General features: G+C 39.6%; 1 protein-coding gene across 1 annotated transcript in view; it reads right to left on the reverse strand.

The window, feature by feature from the left end:
• The window catches only part of NCKAP5 (NCK associated protein 5), a 978,205-nt gene extending 958,239 nt beyond the window's left edge, over positions 1-19,966 (reverse strand). The window contains exon 1 of the mRNA XM_065525413.1: positions 19,804-19,966. The gene's annotated coding sequence lies outside the window, so the exon portion shown is untranslated. The remainder of the gene's footprint in view (positions 1-19,803) is intronic.
• Between the last annotated feature and the right edge of the window lie 2,013 nt (positions 19,967-21,979).

A 21,979-nucleotide genomic window follows, 5' to 3' on the forward strand; every position in this document is an offset into this window, starting at 1 on the left:
CAGCCAGGTATGGTGGCTCACGTCTATAATCCCAGCACTTTGGGAGGCCGAGGCAGGTGGATCACAAGAACAGGAGTTCAAGACAAGCCTGGCCAATATGGTGAAACCCCATCTCTACTAAAAATACAAAATTAGCCAGGCATGGTGGGTGCCTGTAATCCCAGCTACTCAGGAGTCTGAGGCAGGAGAATCACTTGAACCCAGGAGGCAGAGGTTGCAGTGAGCCGAGATTGCGCCACTGCACTCCAGCCTGGACAACAGACAGACTCCATCTCAAATAAATAAATGAATCAATTCCTCAAATCTGTAGACTAAGGATTATCAAGATGACATAAATAGAAGTTCCTATTCCCAACGCCTTCCCAGTCCTGGATCAGGGGCAACAAGTTTCCGCTTTTTCACCAAAGGCTACACATCCATCCTTTGGCTCTCCCTGAAAAGCAACCTTTCTGTAGATTCTAAGCTATGTGGCTCATGCCTTATCTTTTCCTAATGGTCCACTGGATTGTAAGTTTTTGGGGGAAAATGACTATGCCATATTTGCAAAGCCATTCTAGCACCTCACACAATACCAGCTACGTGGTTGATACTTAATAGTTTTTGAATGAGTGACTGAGTGCCCCTGTGATGGGTAATAGACATGAGGGATAGTTTGACAAATGTAACTGATGAAGGAACCACCTGCCATATTTCCCATCTTCTTTATATCGAAGAGCTTCCCAATTCAGCTGCTTTTGGATACTCTGGAGGTGCCATATCCTTCAACTGAGGTCTTGGGGCAAACTCATGACTGATAGCAGAAGCTGGAGGCTTGACAATTCAACTGAGTTAACCACTCTAATTCAATCAAAGCTGCCGTTGGCTGAGAGCTTTAACTGTAGGCAAACATAGACCATCATTCAATCATTTGGTTCTTCCCTTGGGTTCAACTCCTACACTGTGAAACGAGGAAATTAAAGGAAATTATTTACTTCCACAACTGGTGACATCATGGCAATTTTATGAAGAAATAGTCTCCCAAATGCAGCGACTTCTTCAATACTTTGAGTGATTGCACTCTGCTGTAAAATTATTCACTTCTCCTAGTCTGTTCAGTCTCCACACAAACACTACACACATGCTGATGTAGTCAACCAAGTAAGGCCAGGGTAGACATTTTTCCTAGAGATGAAATTATATTAAATCAATATAAGCCTTAAGGCCCATATTGAGAAGTTGTTTCTGGTTTAGTTTCTCTTTTCTGACGTGGTTTTAAGTTAGAATGAAACACTAGCCTAGGACACAGGGAGTGATACGGGATGTCAAGAGAGAACAGAGCCTCATATATGCTTAGGAGAGATTGCACTTTCCACCCTATGACTGAGCACTGTCCATCAGCTTTACTTTAGACACCCACTGAGATCCATTACAGGTCTGTGATAGATTTAGGAGCTGACTTTAGTGGGGGCATTCCATCAATCAAGGTTTTTAGGGAGTCCTACCTTGCCCTTCCTTCTGATACCAGGGAGAAATCTGACCTCAAAGGGTATGAGGAGGGACCTTAAATGTCTTCTTTTAGATAATAGGCAATGCAACCAGTGGTTCTAGCAGGGAGAATTGCACCACCAAAATTAAAAGCCGCCGCTGAAACTTAGTAGCAATAGATGTTGGCAGCAGAATTTCAAAGACTCCATTTATGAGGCACATATTATAGTTCTAATGGGCAGCTGAGCAGATGGAGGTCTGAAGGTACATGGAGCCAAAAGAGCTTGGAGAGGCTCTGCCTGTGCACTCAAGGCCAGAGGGATGGTACCATAGCAGACAGAGTTCAGCAGCCAAAAGTATTAATCCAGGCTCTGATTATGTCATTCCCAGGGGATCCCTCAATTGCTAGCTCTCCTCCACGCTGTCAGATTTGCTGTTAGATATTTCTTCTCATGGATTTTCAAATGTTTTAATGTTATCTCCCTCCCCCTGTTCAAACACACAACATACACCTTAAAAGAAGGAAAACAGAGCACATTAAGTTAATGGATGAAATGCTGCTACAGGTTCTATAGTTAAACAGATCTGAGTTCAGCTCCTGACTCTACCACCAAGCTATTTGACCTTAGGCAAGTGATTCAACCTCTCAAGAGCCTCAAACGCCGCAGGTGAAAGAAAGAAAGAAAAAAGCCATCTTGTGAGGAGAAAATTAGGCAAAAATTGGAAAGTACCTGGCACATGGTAAAGGTAAACACTAACACAGTAGCTATTACTATGGTTTGCTGTTACAACAGTGCCTGACACCCAGTAAGTGCTCCATAAGTATTAACAGAATCCTGTTATTCAGACTCACGTAGCAGATCTGAAAAATGAGACAGGAGACAGTTTCCTAGAGCATGTGGGCTGGAGAGTGACTCCCAAGTGAGAAGAAAGAAGCCTAAAGTGGTCATGGGGGAACAATAAATTCCTATCCCCTCTCCTCCTGTCCCCACACACCACTCCCTCGCTTCAAAGCTTCCTTTCTTTCCAGACAGAGATGGCATTTGAAAGGCCCTTGCCTTGATAGAGTAAAGGATTATTATCAGCCAACAAGCTGATGTCAAACTAAAATAAATGTGCCAAGTGTGGGATTCTCTCTATTAGCTGGGATTCTACAGAGAGGATTTCATTCCATTATTATTATTTTGTATCTTTCCATAACTTGGTTACAAGATTAAGTTCTTTAGTGGTGATTTGTGAGACGTGGGGGCACACGTCACCTAAGCAGTATATACTCCACCATATTTGTAGTCTTTTAATCCCTCGCCCCCTCCCACCCTTCCCCGTGAGTCCCCAAAGTCCATTGTATCATTGTTACATCTTTGCATCCTCATAGCTTAGCTCCCACATATCAGTGAGAACATACGACATTTGGTTGCCCATTCCTGAGTGACTTCACTTAGAATACTCTCCAAACTTCTCAATTGGAGATGTCTTTGATTTCTTAGATTCAAATCCTAATAAAGAAGGGATGTTTTGCCCAACCAATTCTCCCAATGCCACCACCACCATCACAAAACAATTTTATTTCCTTGGACATCAACATAAAACACCTCACTGTGAGCCCCGGTCCTCTTCTCCTCACCCACCTTGCCCATGCCCCTCAGCAACTAGGAGGAAGACTGGCAGGGCAGCTGCTGGTCAAGGCTTGCACATGTGTGTTGGAGAGGAAGGGGAGGCGTCCAAACCATTGAAACTCATTTAACATATTTTCTCACTAAATCAGAGGTAACAGTTACTGTCCAAGATGAAAATACCCTTTTAGTATGAAGCCTTTGCGAATCGTTTACTTAATAAAAACTGTGCTTGATTATCTTCCCTAACCAGGGCCTGCTCTCCTCCTGTTCTTTAGTAAAACTGCCTGTAATTTCCAAAGACTAATGGTGGACATCTACTTTCTCAGAAAAGTCAAAGAGACCTTACAGCCGACAGTTGGAACAAGAAAAGCTTAGCAGGCCAAGACACGACAACAAATTAATGCTTTTCATGATGACTAGCAGCCTTTACCTTGAATGTATGTGATTAAAACAAGAACCTGAAGTTACTTTGCAACGCAGCCTCAGATTCTTTTATTGTGAGGGAATCACATGACCTGCGGGCATCGCGAACTGTGGGAAATGGTGGAGGGGGCTAAAAAAGGCTGAGGGAGAAGGTTCTCAAAAGCTCTGAGTCAGAGCTCAGCTATTTGGGGGATTTCTTTCATCCCCCTGGGGGTTAGTAAAGCAGAAAAGACAACCAGTTCTGAACCCTGATGGTAAACAAGGGAAAGAACCCAAAACTCCACAAGATTTTGATGGATCAAACAAGCCCCGAAAAGAACTATCTTAGAGAGTTGAAGAGTTCAAGATAAAGGGAATATTCATAGCAAGGTACGGGCAAGGCTGAATCTATGACTCGGCTCATAGCCCTCCCCTAATAGAATTCATCCACCCCAACCACCCCCAACCACCCCCACCCCCTTGTTTCATTTAGGCTAACACTGACGGGTGTAAACACATCCTGGGCATTCCCAGCCAATGGGAAGGAAACCCCTACTTAAGGTTAGAAATGGGCCGGGGAGAACTCACATGTGATTAATGCAAGGTTGATTGCAGTCCCTGAGGCATCCCAGGCAATCCTCAGCAATTTGAAAATACATCCTGCAAGCCTATATTTAAGATGCAATAGAAGCTGCAAAGTAGTGATGTGTAAAATACGGTTCCTGACTGCATGGAGATTATAATCTCATTAGGAAAACAGGTCATGTGAAATATGGAGAGGACGAAAAATAAAATGAAGGCAATTTGGTTCTGACTCATCCATACAAAGAAAGCAACTGGAATATCAGGGTGGAAAGACTGGCTCCCCTGCTGTCCTGGGAGTGGGCATTTCCAGCATCTACCGCCCCTGGCATTTGTGTGTGATACGGAGAGTGGGCACACAACTCAGGCTGGGCCAGTCAAACACTCTCATCTGTTTCCGTATCGGGACCTACGGAATCAAAGGCTCAGGGACGGTCAGGCTCACTCACAGTGCCGACAGCAGACAGCAGGATTCTCAACCACTGTGATGTCCTGGTCTTACTGCCTTTGTCCAGAGATAATCCCTGTGCTTCCTGCTTCTGAGCCCCTGGGCTTGATTTGGCTCCTGTCTGTTTGCTGGTTCCCCAATCTCCTGCTGATTCCCTGAGTCCCTGACTGTGGCTTCTTAAGCTGGTTTCTGCTGCCTTTCAACCCCAAATACTGACTTTTGAGGCCATCTGCTTGTAGGAAACACTTTGGTTTCTATTGTGTTATTATAAGCTTTTAAAAAATAAGAACTATGCTTACTATTCGCTTGACACTGACAGCTCCTCAGGAAGGGCATATTTAAGTTTCAAAAATTTAAAGGCATCAGATGATGAATATCCATTTTGTGTTTCTTTTTACCATGACCTGGCATATAGATGTTCATTTTGGTATTAAACATTAAATTCTACTTCTTCTGTTGGAATTCTTCAGGACCTAAGGCTAGTCACTTAACCTCCTTGAGCCTCAGTTTCCTCATCTGCAAACACAGAAAATAATTCCTCACTCATTAGACTCTTGATGGAAACTGAGATACATTGAGAACTAATGGTCTTTTCAACAAACGGCATTGTAAAAACTGGATATCCACATACAAAAGAATAAAACTGAACACTACCTACCTCATACCATCACAAAAATTATGTCAAAATGGATTACAGATGTAAATATAAAAGCTGAAAGTATAAAACTTCCAGAATAAACATACGAGTATATCTTAATGACCTTGCACTAAGCAAAGAACTTTTATTTTTAGAAATAATAATAAAAACATAAGCAACAAAAGAAGAAAGTAGAGAAATTGGATTTAATTAAAATTTAAAATTTCGCCTGTCAAAGGATACCATCAAGAACATGAAAAGACAAGCCATAGAATGGGAGAACATATTTTCAAGTCACATATCTGAAAAGGGCTTAGTATTCAGAATATACTGGGGTTTGGGGGAAAATGAAAGTGACTGCTAATGTGTACAAGGTTCCTTTCTGGAGTGACAAAAATGTTATAAAATTGTATAGTGCTGATGTTCGCCAAACTCTGTGAATATACTAAAAACCAGTACATTATATCTTTTAAGTGGTATGTGACTGATACCTCAATAAACTTATTAAAAATTTAAATGAGAGTATATACATAATGGTCAACATGCATAAAATATATGCATCTAACCATCGCATATGTTTTAAAATGCATATTATATATGCCTATTATACATATATAAGCCTGTTCATGTAGTAAATGCTCAAAATATTTTAGACTTCTTTGTTTTATTGATAATGATTGATTGAGGCAGAAAGTATTGGAGATAGCATAATCAACGGAAGGAGGCTCAGGCTGGATTCCTCCTACCCAAAGCAATTGGACTAACACTTTCTTTTGTAAGAATCCTCTCTATTTCTCACAGGAGGTGTAAGTTGTGTCCACATGTGTGTCACTTGTATTCTCACTTGTCATCACTGTATTCTAAGGGCCCAAATGGTTCTGCCCTCCCTGGCCTTTATCCCTTCAGTCAAAATACACTTAAAATGCTGCTCATTCTCTTTCTTACCTGTTGGACTCTGACTTTCCTGTGGTCTCGCCACTCACTATTTTTTTCCTATTGCTTATTTATGTAGACTGAACTTATCACAAAGTGTAATTATTGATATTCAAATTTTTTGTATAAAGCCAAGAGCATGTGTTCTTTATTTGTGTGTGTGTGTGCATTTGTTTATCTGTTTTTCATGAAAACACAGCAAAAAGATTAGAATAATATACACCAAAATTACAAAACTGTCTCTGGGTGACGGGATTGCATGTAATTTTTAAAAACCCACTTTCATATACTTTGTGGTATTTTCAAAATTTTCAACAGAGAATCATGATTAAAAACACTTTATAAATAGGAAAACATTACATACTGAAACATTACAAGTTTGCCCAAAGATGGATTATGAAGAGAACTATCTCCAAAGTCAGACTCCTCCAAAGATGCATCGGAACATTCACTGGATGAAATGCTGTGTGAGTCAGCTCAATGCACATGTCCTCTTTGCTGTGAACCTCCCTGAGAAACTAGGATGGGATATGCCTCTGTCTATTTCAGCTCAAGGCAGCAGTCAAGTGCTTAATCTAGTTTGCGAATTTAACATGGAGATTTGCACCTTTGCTCATACGCCTTTTGAACTTTCCTTGGCACCTTCTAGTTGGATTCCTTCTAAGTGTAGAAAAACTGAATGATTTGTATCACCCAGTCCCCACGCATATATTTACAGGCTTGCAAAAAAAAAAAAAATCCTAGTCTAGACAATAATTAAAGTCAGACGTGTAGCTTAATTAAAAGATGCTTTTCCTGAGCCCCAGGGGACATTTCTAAACACACACGACCAGCAGTGTTTATCCGGACTGTTCTGGGGGTGCACTTGGGGATATCCTCTTGGGCACAATCTCTTAGAGCAAGTGTGAGAAATGACGAGGATTGATGAGGGTGGTAGGTGTAGGTGGGTGTGAAGAAGACGAAAGAGAGATGTTTACCTGAATACATAAGGACAAATGACAAGGATCACTGTGGAGTAACATCAAGGAAGCAGAAATCAAATCTGATCAGCTAGGAACCTGGAAAACTCTTAGACACAGTATGCCCAGAAATCATGAACTACCAACTCCAGAGGCTTTGTTTGCCATCAGGTATATTTTGGTCAGCTTATGAAATGCTTTTTAAAAAATTAACACTAACATTTAAAATGGAGAGATTTTGCCTAAAAATCAAAATTTTCAGCTTTCTTTTGAGTAAGTGAAAACAGTAAAACACAGAGTCAGTTTCTTTTCTGCAACAGTTGCTGGTGCTAAGCAACAGCTACATCCTTCAGATATTTAACAGGACACGCTCTCCAGTTCGCTCACACTCATGAATCCCTGCTATCGCTACCACAATGCGATCCAGTGGCAGTTCCATTATCATGCAGCTGATTTTGTTTTTCTCGCTCCTAGCAGGCTTCCATTATTTATATCAACTGTATGGCCTTTGCAGCTATTTGAGTTTGAAGCTCTCCCCACCATCCTCCCATACCCAGGCTCTTTCCCCTGGCCATGCTTTACCAGTCTCGTTCATCTAGAATCTTCCTTGCTTTGTGTTCACTGGTGCCTTGTTAGAAACGGATCAGGATTCAGTCCTGGGTACTTTATAAGCATTGTAATCTTCTGGGAGGATAGAAGGACATAGAAAAGAAAAACATCTGGACCTGGAGCCTGTAAACGAAGATTCAATTTCCACTTATAACTAGAACTAACTTATATTGTCAAAAAAATAATGTGGGTTCAGATCCCAGATTCTTAATTTTCTAGTCTGAGATCTTGAGCAGTGTGCTTAACCCGTCTGAAGCTGTCTCCTTATCTGTGAATGTAAATATTTGCCTTGCCTGCCTCACAGGATTGTGGTAAAAACCAAAGAAGATATTCTAAGGAAGTGATTTAGACAGTTCCTAAGACTAAATCAATTTAAGATAATTTTTGGCCAGATTATTAAATTACTTTGCATGGGTTGATGAAAAATCCACCTTACCAAGTTTTCCAAATGCTCTCTCTGAAAAAGCAAATAGTGTAGTAATGTGGCTCTCAATACCTTTTTATCATTTGCCCAATTCTGTGGGTTGTTTATCAAGTGTACAAAAGTGTTTTAAGTGTGTGTATGGCCTTTCTCCCTAACTCTCTAGAAGACTCAATTAACTAAAAATCTGTCTTCCCAGTGTATACAATGCCCACTATTTCAGGTTTCCATATATAAGAAATATATGGCTTATAACATATTTCTGGTTTGTACTATAAATACATATATACATTTAACTTGAATTAGTAGATATAACTATGGCATTTTGATTTACAGCACCTAAGAGAGAGTATAAAGAATTTGATCACAATACTATTAGGTTGGTGCAAAAGTAACAGTGGTTTTGAAAGTAATTCAATGAAAGTAAGTGGCAAAACCACAATTACTTTTGCATCAACCTAATAATAATTGTGAAATTAAAAATATGTTCTGAATATTAAAATAATAGGTATTTATTACAAATAATTTGGTTATGGCTATATTTATTGCTGTACGTACAGGCATACCATGGAGATACTGTGGGTTGGGCTCCTGACCACTGCAGTAAAGCGAATATTGCAATAAAGGGAGTCACACAGATGTTCACACTATGCTACAGTCTTTTAAGTGTGCAGTAGCATTATGTCTAAGAAACAATCTGTGTATCTTAAGATATTTTGTTGCTAAAAAATGCTGATTATGAGCCGTCAGCACCTCATAATCTTTTTGTTGGTGGAGCATCTTGCTTTGATGTGGATGCCTATGGATTAATCAGGGCGGTGCTTTCCGAAGGCTGGGATGGTGGTGCCAATTTCTTAAAATAAGAAAAATATAAAGTTTGACACTGACTGACCTTTTCTTTTCATGAAAGTTTTCTCTGTGACATGCACCACGTTGGATAGTTGAAGTCAATCCTCTCAAACCCTGCTGCTACTTTATCAACTAAGTTTATCAACTAAGTTTATTCTAATCCTTTGTTGTCATTTCAACAATGTTCACTGCATCTTTACCAGGAGTAGACACCATCTCCAGATCACTTTCTTGGCTCATCTGTAAGAAGTAACTCCTCACCTGTTAGTTTTATCATGAGATAAAGCAATTCAGTCACATCTTCAGGCTCCACTTCTAATTCCAGTTTTCTTGCTCTTTCTACCATATCTGCAGTTATTTTCTCCCTGAGGTCTCAAACCCCTCAAAGTCATCCATGAAGGTGAAATCAACTTCTTCCAAACTCCTGTTAATGATGATATTTTGACCTCCTCCCACAAATCACAAATGTTCTTAATGGCATCTAGAATGGTGAATCCTTTCTAGTAACTTTTCCATTTACTTTGCCCAGATCCATCACAGGATCTGTAAGACTGTCTATGGCAGCTTTAGTCTTACAAATTGTATTTCTTAAATAATAAGACTAGAAAATTTAAATTACTTCTTCATCCCTGACCTACTGAATGGATGTTGCATTAACAGACATGAAAGCAACATGAATCTCCTTGTACAACTCCTTCGGAGCTCTTGGATGATCAGGTGCACTGGTGATGAGCAACAATATTTTGAAAGTAATCTTTTTTTTTTGAACAGTAGGTCTTAATGGTAGGTTTAAAATATTTAGTAGGCCATGCTTTAAACAGATACACTGTCATTCAGCTTTGTTATTTTATTTCTAGAGCATAGTCAGAGTAGATTTAGCATAATTCTTAAGGACTCTAGAATTTTTGGAATTTAAATGAGCATTGTCTTCATCTTAAAGTAACTAGATGCATTATATCCTAACAAGAGAGTCAGCCTGTCCTTCGAAGTTTTGAAGCCAGGCTTTGACTTCTCTACAGTTTGAAAGTCCTAGATGATATTTTCTTCCAATATAAGGCTATTTCACATTGAAAATCTGTTCTTTTTTTTGTTTTGTTTTGTTTTTTCAGAATCTCACTCTGTTGCCAGGCTGGAGTGCAGTGGTGCAATCTCGGCTCACTGCAACCTCCACCTCCTGGGTTCAAGCAATTCTACTGCCTCAACCTCCCGAATAGCTGGGACTACAGGTACGCATCACCACACCCAGCTAATTTCTGTATTTTTAGTAGAGACGAGGTTTCACCATGTTGGCCAGGATGGTCTCAATCTCCTGACCTTGTGATCCACCTGCCTTGGCCTCCCAAAGTGCTGGGATTACAGGTATGAGCCACCACACCTGGCTGAAAATCTGTTCTTTAGTATTTCCACCATCACCATCTATCTTAGCTAGATCTTCTGGATAACTTGCAACTTCTACATCAGCACTTGCTGCTTCACTTTGCACTTTTATGCTGTAGAGATAGCTTCTTTCTTTAAACCTCATGAACCAACCTCTGCTAGCTTCAAACATTTCTTCCGTAGTTTTCTCATCCTCACCTCTGTCAGTTTCATAGAGTTGAAGAGAGTTAAGGTCTTGTTCTAGATTAGGTTTTGGCTTAAGGAAATGTTATGGCTGGTTTGGCCTATCTTCAAGACCACTAAAACTTTTTCCATAACAGCAATGGAGCCTGTTTCGCTTTTTGGTGTTATTCATTGTTCACTGGAGTAACACTTTTAATTTTCTTCAAGAACATTTCCTTTGCATTCACAACTTGGCTAACTGGAGCAAGAGGCCAAGGTTTCAGTCTGTCTTAGCTTTCAACATGTCTTTTTCACTAAGCTTAATCGCTTCTAGCTTTTAATGTTAGGTAAAAGATGCATGATTCCTCCTTTCACTTGAACACTTTAGAGCCATTGTAGTGTTATTAATTGACCTAATTTCAATACTGTTGTGTCTCAGGGAAGTGGGAAACCCAAGGATAGGGAGAGAGATGGGAGAATGGCAGGTTGGTAGAACAGTCAGAACACACACAACATCTTAACTTCACCCTCTTATATGGGCATAGTTTGTGGTACCTAAAAACAATTGCAATAGTAAGATTAAAAATCACAGATCACAGATCACCAAAGCAGATATATTAATAGTAATAATTTAAAAGTCTGAAATATTGTGAGAATTACCAAGATGTGACACAGAAACACAAAATGATCACATGCTGTTGGGAAAATGGTGCTGATAGACTTGCTCAATGCAGGGTTGTCACAAATCTTTAATTGAGAAATAATCACAATATCTGTGAAGTGCAATAAAGCAAAGCACAATAAAACAAAGTATCCCTGTGTTTATTGTGGGTAAATACTGTTAGCATTCATTTTCCAAATCACTATTTTAAATGGTAGTGTAACGTATTTCATCTTATGAATATAGCATTTTTGTTTATTTGATTCAAAATGGTTAATGGTAAATGGTGATTTGGTGAAAGCTAAAGCTATGTTTTACTTATTATATTATTTATGAATTAAAAACAAATTCAGCAATACAAAAATGTAAGATGAAAGTAAAAATTATCTTCTCATTTTAATGGAAGTACTTTCTACCTTTGTTTGTATGCAGATACATATATGTAGAGAAAGACATTTTTAAAATGAGTTCCTAATTCACTTACTTTTAGCCTACATTTACCACTTACTATATCATAGTCATTATTCCAATCAACCAGATCTACAACTGTTTTGTTTTTCTTTTTTTAGACAGAGTCTTGCTCTTGTAGCCCAGACTAGAGTGCAGTGGCGCGATCTCAGTTCACTGCAACCTCCGCCTCCTGGGTTCAAGCGATTCTCCTGCCTCAGCCTCCCGAGTAGCTAGGATTACAGGTGCCCACCACCATGCCCGGCTAATTTTTGTACTTTTAGTAGGGATGGGGTTTCAACATGTTGGCCAGGCTGGTCTCGAACTCCTGACCTCAGGTGATCTGCCCACCTCAGCCTCCCCAAGTGTTAGGATTATAGGCGTGAGCCACTGCACCTGGCCTTACATCAGTTTTTAGTGGCTGCACAGTATTTTATTAACTATTACTTATTTAACAGTCACCTACTGATGGACTTCAAATTATTGTCAATTTTTCACTAATTTTTTATGTTTCACCATTAAAATAATACTGTAATGAATAATTTTACAATCACACATTATTTCCTTTGAAAAGATTAAATTACAATAGAATAGATTAAATTTTTCTAAATTATAATAGAATAGATGACAATAGAATCGATTTAAATACTCTAACATCTATTGGTAAAATGTTTTCCATAAAAGTCATACAAATTGGCACTCCACCATCAAATTATGAGACAGCCTGTCTCATACCAATGCACCTCATATCTGATCAGAGTATTACAGCAAGATGCAGAGAAAGATATAAAATATAGCATATAAGTCTGAGAGGGAGACAACTGTCAGCCTTGTTGCAGGATCTGTAAAACCAGGGCTAAAGAGGAAAGACCTGAACTATTTGGTAGAACTGAAATGGAGAGGCATGCAATCTTTATTTTTAAATTTGGCCAAAACCTAGCTTCTTCATAGTTTCTTGAAGATATGTGATTGCTGCTAATTTAAGATTGAAAGCCTGATTAACACATAGCTTCCCATATTCTAACAACTAAGTCCAATTACCTATTGTGCTAATACCTCCTTCTCTTTGAAATGCAAAATCATAGTGAGACTAATGAAATGAGAACATGGTCCAAATATTGGATCATTTCCTGGTGATGATGTGACAATAGTGAACTGTGAAACTAGGGCTGATAACATCATCCTGAGTCATGGAAACTCTAAACATCAGCCAGCCTCTCTCTTTCCTCTCATCCTTTATCCTCTTTCCACTCCATCTCTACTGATTAAGCTTACAGCATGTCTGCTGTATCTGTCATACTCCCTCCATACCAACAACATTCGTTTTAGTCCTCCTCAATCTCTGGTAGGATCATTGCCATAGTTTACTAACTGCTGTCCCCAGGGTGTTTTCCACTCAGACCTCAACAGGGCTGATTCCCTATCCTAACTAAAGCCCTTGCTGACTTCCTACTGCAAACAGGATGAAGATGATCCAAAGTTATGTTGGTCAAAGCAGAAGAGTAGAACTTACTTAAAATTTCATTTTCTTGATTTACAATTGTAAAATATTTGATATATGGCATATTGACATCATTTACACCCTTGCCTTATGCCCCCAAATTGGTAAGGTTGACTGAACTCTGACGTGTCTAACTAGTTTCCTTCAATAGCATTTTTAATCGTGTTTATTGAGATTTAATTTATATGTAATAAAATTTGCCTTTTCAAAGAGCACAATTCATTAGGTTTTAACATATTCACAGAGTTGTACAATCAGCACCACTATCTAATTCCAGAACATTCTGTCAACCCCATAAAGAAAGCCCATACCCATTACCAGTTACTTCCCAGTATCCCTTTTCCCATTCTCTAGAGACAATTGTCTACTCTCTTTTTCTATGGATTTGCCTATTCCGAACGTTTCACATGGAATTATACAATATGTGACCTCTTACATTTGGCTTTTTAAACTTAACATAATGTTTCCAAGGTTCATGCATGTGGTATATAAATCAGGGCCTCATTCCTTTATATGGCTAGATAATACTCCATTGTATGGATATATCACATTTCCTTTATCTGTTTATCAAATGATTATCATTTGGGTTCTTTCCGCTTTTGGGCAAGTATGCATAATGTTGCTGTGAACATCCATGTACAAGTTTCATGTGGACACATATTTATTATTCTTTTGGAACTATATGTAGGAGTGGACCTGATGGATCATATGCAAACACTATGTTTAGCATTTTGAGGAACTGCCAAACCATTTTTAAAGTGGCGACACAGTTTACACAACTTTACATTCCCACCAGCAATATATGAAGGTTCTAATTTCTTCATATCCTTGCCAACATTTCTTATTGTCCATCTTTTTTATCACAGCAATATTAGTGGGTGCAAAGTGGTATCTAATTTGGTTTTTATTTGTGTTTCCCTAATAACTAATAATGTTGAACATATTTTACTTATATTGGCCATTTGTGTATCTTCTTTTGAGAAATGAATATTTGAATAGTTTGTTTTGTTAACTGGTTTGCTTGTCTTTTTATAGTTGAGTTGTAAGCTTTCTCTATATATTCTAGTTAAATAATATTCTTTTGTATTTTTATCCTACTTGGAGTTTATTGAGTTTCTTGGATATGTAGATATATGTCTTTCATCAAATGTGACGTGTTTTCGGCTGTTATTTCTTCAAATATTCTTTCTGCTCCTTCCTTTCATTTTTTTCAAACTTCCATAATGTGTATATTGGTACCCTCTTTCTCCAACTCTCATAGTATGTATGTTGGTATGAATGTCCCAGGGAAAAGCATCTTTGTACTTATTAAATTCTGAGTCAGATAAAATAAAGACAAGACCTGACAGTGGGAGTCTACAGAGAGCTAGCAGAAAGGTCAAATTATGACAATTTGGCAGGAATAAAGTTTTGTCCCTTCCAGCAGTTGCTAGGTTGGTTGAAATTCTATTTAACATCATAGTCATTAAACAGTGATATTTGGTAATAGTAGTGACCTAGTAGTGACTAGGCTACTGGTTTGCACAGCTACTATAATCACAAAACTGTTAGTTTTCAAGCTGGGAAGAGGGGAAGGAAAATAGGGCAAGTCAATGCCACACTGCTCACTGTTCTTGCTGAGATTCAGCTAATTTTTCCCCAGAATAAATGCTCCTCAGATTGTTGCAAGCCTTTCTTTAATTTTCTGAGTTCTAGAAACATTGATTTTGGCCATTTTTGTCAGTGTCTTCTTGCTTTTTTGGAGAAGGAGATTTTCAGAGGTCTTTACTCCACCATTTCAGAAGTACTTCTTTTCCCCCATCATTCTTACACACTAGAAATGGGACTTAAGTGGTTTATTTTATCACATATATTGTTGCCAAGTAATATTTCTTGGGTGCTCCACCACTAGACAGGTCCTCTTTCTTCAAAGGTATCTTTTTGAGTCCTCTAAAACTTAAAATACAAAATTAATTCTCAACTTATTTTTTTATTATCAAAAAGTCACTACTATTACCGATTATCACTGTTTAATGGCTATAATGTTACATAGAATTTCAACCTAACAGAACCCAAAGACTTGAACATTTTAACCAAACATATGGCATGGGTGGAGGGTTGTCCAATTACAAGAGAAATATTCTATTATCTAGGATTTTTGTTCTAACAGCAAAAATTACTACTATCTTCTTGATACTCTTAATCCCTGCAGAATTAGTTTTCTCCTACTTCTTCTAAACACTCGTCTATAGACCCACAGATTTACTGCTGATATTCAGCAACATTCAGCAATGATCCAGAGATCAGTATGGATATCTCAGTCCAGATGAACAGATTGCACACAAAGTAGATTAATGCAAAAGGTTAACCAGCCACTAGAATGAAAACAAAATGGAAGATTCCTTAGTGAATGTACAACAACCAGAAAGATAAATTGTATGTGGGATTATAACTGGAGGTTAAGAGCTAAAACATGGATTTCAAAAAGTCATGGTATCAAATCTGGCTCCACACCTCATCAGTTCTGTGACTTGGGAAAGCCACTTTACCATGTAAAGCCTCTATTTCCTCTCTGAAAATAGAAGTATTGCCTGCTGCATCAGGATTTTGTGCGGAATAAATGGGATAATGCATGTGTAGCATATAGTATAGAGCAGGGCTTATAATAAGCCCTCAGTAAATGACAGTGTTAGCTGGTAAGCTGAATACTCCCATCCCTGAGCACACTGACTAATTGCAGCTTTATGAATATATTTCAGTTTTGAAAAACAAGGTATGTTTCAAAGGTGAGATTATTGCCTATAAGTAGTCTCCATTTCCCACCTCAGAGATCTTTGTCAGGCTAACTCATATACATGAATCTCCCTTGTGTGTACTACATGCTACCTTATTATAAACCACAGACTTTGAGAAAACATGTCTTCCATTCATGCATGCATAACTATAACATCAACATTTATTGTGCATATTTCATGTGGCAGGCACTAATCTCAGCACTGGCATAGGGTGATGAACAAGGTCCCTACCCTCACGGAGATTACCTTCCAGTAGATGATGCAGGCAGATTATAGAGACTCCATTTCATCATTAGAGACTCAAAAAACTAAGATTTTAAGCCAAGTATTTTTCTAACTCCCTCATAACTTGAGTTATGTTGCAATTCATACTTTATCCAGGAGGCCCTCTATAGTGGGATTTGAAAGTCAGAGTAAAGATCAGGAGTTAGGTGCTTAGTTTCTGCTGTTCCTGCCAGAGGTGTCAGGTAATCTGCAACATCTGTAGCAAAGGCCCTAATATTCTATCTCTAGCTTCACTTGTTTCAAGAAACAAAGATGCTCGTTTCGGTGGAGGAGATGAGAGCAGAGGCAACATGATCCTGGAGGTAGTGGTGGTGGCATTAGTGCGACAGTTTGAATATCTGTCCCCTCCAAAACTCATAGTGATATAAAATCCTCAAAGTGACTGTATTAAAAGGTGGAGCCTTTAAGAGGTGATTGAGTGATGAAGGTTCTGCCCTCGTAAATGGATCAATCAATTCATGGATTACTGGGTTAATTGGTTAATGGATTAATGGGTTATCATGGAAGTAGGACTGGTGGTTTTATAAGAAGAGGAGGAGAGACTTGAGCTCGTGTGCTCAGGCCCCTCACTGTGTGATGCTCTGCACCACCTTGGGACTCTGCAGAGTCTCACCAGCAAAAAGGCTCTCATCAGAGGCAGCCCTTCGACCTTGGACTTCCCAGACCTCGTAACTGTAATAAATTTATAAATACATTTATTTTATTTATAAATTACCCAGTTTCAGGTATTCTGTTACACATAACAACAACAACAATAAAAAATGGACTGAGACCAACACCTTCCTGATATCAGCTCTGTGATAGTGACAGAGACATAGTTGTAAACATGCTGCCATGCCCTGTGCATTACTCTCAGAAGTTCTGCTTGCTCCCCCATTCCTTCTCCCAGATTTTATATGCCTGCTCCAACCAGTACAAAATTCCTTTCTGCTTAAACTAGCTGAAATAGACTATGCTGTTACTGAATCCTGACCAAAACAGATAAACAAATAAAAAGGAGATGAACAAATAAATAAACAAGATAAGTATCGAATGCAATAAATGCTAGGAAGAAAGAGTGATGAAAGATGAGGAAAGATTTTTCAGATGGACTTCTTTCAAAAGGCTCCTTTGACAAAACGAATTTAAACAGAGACCTAAAGGAAAGGAGGAGCTAAGAGAAGAGTCAGGGAAAAAGACTTCCAGGTAAAGCAAACGTCAGCAGCAAAGGCCCAAAGATGGGGAAGGATTTGTTGATTTCACTCATAAGAATGGAGAGCATCTCTGGAAATTTGGCACAAATGGCACATGATAAGGCTAGAAAACTATGCAAGGACCAGAACTTCTCAAAGTGTGGTCCAGGAACTGGTGCCAGTCTGCAACAAATAGTTGCTGATCTGTGATAAGTATAACAATTAAGAATAAATATTCAGAAATTTTGTAGCAATGTGACATCACCACAACATTCATGCAACATTTCTATTATATTTAAAGAAACTATCAGTGCATAACGGATTAGAAATTTAAAACACAAAACAGGTTCTTCACCACAGACAGTTTGAGAAGCATTGTTCTGTATGTCTAGCCTCTCAAACGTTTCCTTTAAAGAACCCAATAGTAAATGTTTTAGACTTTTCAGGGCCATAGAGTCTCTGTTGCAACTACTCAGCCCTGCTGTGGTAACACAAAAGCAGCCATAGATAATATACAAACAAATGGGTGTGGCTCTGTTTCCATAAAACTTTATTTACAAAAAAACACATGGTGGCAGATTTGGGCCTGTGATCTGTAGTTTGTCAACCTCTGTTCTAGGCCACAGGAAGGAGATTGGACTTGACTTTAAAGCCAACAAAACCACCTGATTAACTGAGGCCATCTTTACTCTTGATCACTCCTCATTACTGCCTGCACATATTCATAAAGTCTTTGAGTGACTGACTCAAAATCAGAAAGGACCTTGCAACTCCTCTCAGCTCTAATTCCATGTTCCTCTCATAGCAATCTTGGCAAGTGAAGTTCCTGCTTACAGGACTTGTGTCCAAAGGCACAGTCCATCTTGTCTCTTACCTGCATCCCCCAAAATGATGATGATACAATATACTCTACATTAACCTGATGAGCCACTCAGAGCCCCACATGAGGTCACGGCCTTATGTTCTCCAGGACCTGGCCAATCAATCACAGGTTCACACAGTCCTCTGAGTCATTAAGTCACCTCCACTGCCCCGTTTCTGGAGGTGTGCCATCCCACTTTTCTTTTTCTGCAAAGCTGTGCTTTTGTCCAAGTGAAACTCTGTGGCCATGGTGCATCTCTGATGCTGTTATGTCTGAAATAGTTGCATTGGTCAGGCGGCATACCACATGTATAGCCTTGTTTTTCTCTGGGCTCAAGCACAGCCACAGGCAGGAAAGCCTTCTGCGTTCACACATGTTTCTGCTGCATGGCACCCATTTCATAAACACAGCCCACCAAGCACACAGCAGAAAGCCTATTCCCTCCCACTCTGGAGCATATACTACTGTGTGGGTGAGGAGGTGGACTCTTCCCAGTAGGTCTTTCACACAGAGGGTACACAGCTGAGGCAGCTCTTTCTGAAATCTCTTTTATTTAAGGTTTCTTTCATTGACTGAGGACAAACTTAATGGGTAAAACTTTGCTGTTGCAAGTTTCCTTAAAATATCCCCTTCTGGGCCTACCACCGTTTATCTTGGCAGCAGGTAGCTTGGAGAATTTTGGAAAGTCTCAGCTTGGCATAGCCTCAGAGCTACTGGCACATTAAAGATTAATAAAGCACATTTAACTGAGCTCAGGACGCTGCAATGTGATCCTTCACCGTGAAATGTGCAAGATTCTTTGTTTGCAATGAACAAAATTGGAGCCAGAAAGGGCCTACCGTGACAAGCTGAGATAGGAAACAATCAGGAACTTTGTATGTGTTTCACTGATCAATTGATGGGTAGGAATCAATGCCCGGGCTCAGCCATACTCGAACTTAGCATTCTTAGGAATTTAAGATAGGTGTCCGAGTATGATCCAAGAGCTGGGTATTTACTGAACTTGCAGCACCACAGAAATAATGCAACTGCACCTGCCTCCTTAAAATATTAGAAAAGAATGATTCAGAGCGAATTCTCAAGTTAGCAGCTTCTCCAGTGACTATCAGAATAAAGCAAGGCATTCCCAAACATGTTGGCTTTGCTTTAGTAAACCAGAATGCTTGGGTCTGGCTGAATATTAACCCAGGAAGAGGGAAAAAAGAAAAAACAACAAAACAAAACACGATTGACATGCATAGTGTGGGGCTGGCTGCAGAATGAAACAGACAACACGAAAATGAAAATAAAAATTAATAAGGCACGTACATCGTAACTGTTGGTTCCAAGGAGGAATTAATCTCCAGGCACCTGGATACACAGCAGCAAGTACTAGGCTGGGTCAGCAAAGGCAAACATTTAAAAGTGTACTATCCTGAATTCTGGAAAAGCACTCACAGACACCACGTGCCGTGTAATGCCCTGTGTCTATTTACACAGTGAGTGTGATCCCTTCATGTCCTCCAGAAAAATCACAGGCAAACTCTGCACTCTGCAAATCAGAGCTCCAGACCAGAGCACTTAACACATTGGGTGCTTTCCTCTATACCAACATCAACGTTCAAGGAAAAAAAAAAAAAAGAAAAGAAAATTCTGTCCTTACCGAGAAGGCATAGCAGACAGGGACGCTGAATGTTTCACTTTAGCCCACTCACTGCTTTCTCTTTCATTCGATCAATGTTCTAAGGCTATTGAGGAGAGTTCCTGGGGTTTTCGGATCTTCCTTCAAGAGTTTTAATCACTGGTTTCCCCAGGCCGGGTTTAACAAACACCGCTGTGTTCTGTCAACATTTGTATGCGGCACCACATTGGGCAACCAGCCAACACACAGAGTTCCAAGAGGCAAGGAGAGAAAACTGACACCCTAACAAACATGCTTCCCTCTTTTGTGTCCTGCAAGGTGGTGCTCAAAGTGTCATCTTTGATTCTGACGGGAGCTAAAGATAGCCTCTTTTTATGACTTTCTCCGCTGCCCCCGAACGAAAGCCTTGCTGGGCTGCTGGAGCTGGGTTCCGCAAAGTTTGTTTTTTGTCTCACTGCCCTGAAGTTCTCCGCACAATCGCATGGTTTGCCTCTCCACCAGCTGCACTTTAAATGTATTTTAATTGGCTGGAATGTCGAAAGAATCCATTTGGCAGTCGTTTACATGTGAAGCACGCCCAGGGCAGCTGAAAGAGGCCCCAAAAGCAGCCGATTACTTCATCAAAAGCTGCAGTTTGAATACCATTGACTCCTACATAACTACAGTGAACTCAATTCTATAGGCAAGAAGGAGTAATTAATAATTTGCTGAGAAAATTCTTCATTCATCTAAATGCCAAAAAAGCAAAGGAAAAAAATCCCTGCAGACACAACAGTTCTTCTGAAAGGCTTGATTTATAGCCGCCAGTTCTACTCTTCACAAACATTGACTTTGTATAGCATTACAGGAGGGGTGTAATGCATAATTCGGTCTGCCTGAAAAGTTAATTTAAGTAATTTTCCTTTTGAATGATCCCCTGAGATACATCGTTCTATTACCTCTTTACACATTAGCCATATGCTACAATAAATATTGTCAATACTTGTGGCATTTCCTCATTCTCTTTATTTTTCTTGGTTGGTTGCAATAATTAGTTTGTGGCCTCCACTAGATCCAGCCACAAATAAATTCACCCGGAGTCAAAGTGGATAATCATCACCACACAGAACTTGCAAGCCACACTGAAGTTTAAAACACTCTGAACAACAACAAAAAGAGTCCATTTAAACAGAGTCTAACATCAGGCTGGTGGGGACGGGAGCATACACAAGCACAGATATGCATGTATGTCTCAAAAAATCAAATAATGATAAAAGAAGTCGTAAGACATATAAAATAACAAATAAATGGAATCGTTTTCAAATGCTTCTTCACCATTGTTTTACTGAGAAGACTTTTCAAGAGCATAAATTAGGTTTACAGATTTAGAATCCCTGGGCATCTCAGGTAAGCCTGAGCTCACTCCTCACTAAGAACCCCTGGTTTAGACTCAGTATATCTAGTAGGATCTCAACACACCAGGGATGCGTCTCTCTGGAAACTGTGAGCCACTGAACATTGTCAGATTTGTTCTGATGCCTTTTCCTCACGTCAGTAAAATTGTCTGTGGTTCATAACAAGATGGCACAAGAGAAAGAATGATGTATGCAAGTTGCTTGGGTGGATTTGTTGAATCACTGAGTGAACAGGCATCTTTAGCAGGAAAGCAGAGGAGCAGAAGACTGGTGGAAAGGACCAGGGTCAGCCCCATGGGTGTACAACCTGCAGAGTTACCCACAGTCCTGTGCTTAAAAGGGACCTGTACTTGGATTAATGCTGTACTGGCACCATCTTCAAATTCTTAACTTCTGAACAAGGGACCCCGTGATTTCATTTTGCATCAGGCCTGACAAATGATGTAGCTGGTCCCGAGAGAGATCGTAGGTATCTAATCTGATGCAACACATGGTTGGAATTGAAAAGCAATGGGAGGAGCACACTAAGGGTGTGGGTGACAAATGCTTTCCCTACTCCTGCCTTAGATTTTGGAGCCACTGAGATGGTTGAGAAGGGCGATTTAGGAAGGGGGATCTCGCCAGCCAACACCAGAAGTGGGAGTGATCTGGTAGGTGGTAACTGCTGTGTCCCGAGCTAATGGTTCACTGTTTCTTGTGTGGCTATACTTCATCTGACTGGTTCAGGAAGATTTTTTGTTTCCCATACAGTCAGTTCCCCTCTGCCATTCTATGAGCAGAAAGCTCCATGAATATAACCATCA

Source organism: Macaca fascicularis, chromosome 12 (assembly GCF_037993035.2).
Source record: "Macaca fascicularis isolate 582-1 chromosome 12, T2T-MFA8v1.1".
In the NCBI taxonomy this organism is placed as follows: Eukaryota; Metazoa; Chordata; class Mammalia; order Primates; family Cercopithecidae; genus Macaca; species Macaca fascicularis.